The following is a 1,638-nucleotide window of genomic DNA, read 5'->3' as shown; positions in this document are numbered from 1 at the left end:
CTCATGGCAATGATCCTGAAACATAAACATGGATACATAACAAACGGCCAACAGATCATGGTATGGGTATCAAACCGTGACATACCAAGGCAAACATGATCATTGCTTGCAGCTATAAAATACTATGCATATCCAATAGACAATATCATAAAGATAAGTCAAGAGGTACCCGCCTCAAATGTAGATCGTGTCAACCATCTTCAATAAATCCAGAAGATCACATCCAACTCGAATCCCGAATTGGAGACCTCTCTGTTAATTCACAACCGAAGAAGTGCTCGCTACCAAGGATCACGGTCGGAGCAACATGGAGTTGTTGATTTCCAAATCCAACACCCTACATAAACATCATCACATTCATCAAAGCATTAAACTCAATCCCATGTTGACAACCCCTTCTCCAATTCTATAAACATCTTACCTTCATATGCTGCTCCCATGTTATCTCACAGCCGAAGACCTAATTGTCGTAAAGGGTGATCAATTGAAATTACTGCTGGAACCAGAGATAGAACTACAAATCGGTTCTAAAATCCATATACAGATCGAATGAGTGTCATGGCCAACAATCAGAAGAAAATGGAAACAAAGGTGCTCATCATACCTCATCCTACCTCATGACAGAACCAACCTCAAGCTGTGAAGGAAAAACCCGACGAAATCAGCTTGAGTCTAGGGCTCGGAAAGATGATCAAGTGGCGGCTATGGAGAACTAGGGCACGACTTGGAGGTGGCTTCCGGCCGAGAGGGGCGGCGGTACGTCCCAATCACAGTGGCGGAGACAGGGAAGAAGAAAGGAAGAGGGAAAGAGAGACGCTCAGCCACCGGCTCGCTGTTCCCTGGCGTCGTCGGCGTCGGCAGGGGAGAGGGAGGCAGGATCGGGAAGGAGACTCGCCCGACAGGGCGCTGGGGTCGGCGTTGCGTGCGCAGAGGAGAAGAGAAGAGGTGACACCGGCGCTAGGGCACGCGACAGGGAGGATTTGGGTGGCGGTGCGGGCTCAACGAGGAGGAAGATGAAGGTTTCGGCAGTTCTTCCGGCGCAGAGGATGTTAGGGCACGCGGGGGTTGAGGGAACGACGAGGGAGAGAAGAAAAGAAAAATAAAAGAAAAAGAAAAGAAATGTTTTAAAGAAAATAAACATTTCCTCGTTAAAACAGGGTAGTCTAAACAGACTTTCCCGGGCCCCATTTTATCCCCGTAAACTTAGTCATACGAGCTCCGTAAAATCCCCGAAAAATTTCCAAAAATTTCGGAAAAATCCCTTATCATTATTCGCTAATTTTCAGTATTTTACATTCTCCCCCACTAATAAAAATTTGGTCCCCAAATTTCGTTATCTACCATCAGCAAATACTAACAACAGGTAAAGAGTATAAATGCAGAACGGTAAATAATATCACACACCCCAAGTGAGAAGATGGGGTATTGAGCTCGGATAATATCCTCGAGCTCCCAAGTAACCTCCTCGTCCAAATGATATTGTCATCCGACTTTAACCAGTCGGATCATCTTGTTCCACAACTGACGCTCTTTCCGTCTAGTATCCGTACCGGAATCTCCTCATAAGCGATGTCGAGCTGAACAGAACTGAGATATCTGTCAGTGCATGTGTCGGGTCGAGTAGGTATCTGCTTAACA

General features: G+C 46.1%; 1 long non-coding RNA gene across 1 annotated transcript; it reads right to left on the bottom strand.

The window, feature by feature from the left end:
• Positions 1–200: 200 nt before the first annotated feature.
• On the bottom strand, positions 201–1,049 carry LOC122026312. Its single transcript, XR_006124103.1, has 3 exons — positions 605–1,049; positions 422–527; positions 201–337 (listed from the first exon to the last, which is right to left on the bottom strand). It is a non-coding gene; the product is annotated as an uncharacterized LOC122026312 (long non-coding RNA).
• Between the last annotated feature and the right edge of the window lie 589 nt (positions 1,050–1,638).

This window comes from Zingiber officinale, chromosome 10A (genome assembly GCF_018446385.1).
Source record: "Zingiber officinale cultivar Zhangliang chromosome 10A, Zo_v1.1, whole genome shotgun sequence".
NCBI classification, from domain to species: Eukaryota; Viridiplantae; Streptophyta; class Magnoliopsida; order Zingiberales; family Zingiberaceae; genus Zingiber; species Zingiber officinale.
This window is presented reverse-complemented; position numbering and strand designations above follow the sequence as displayed.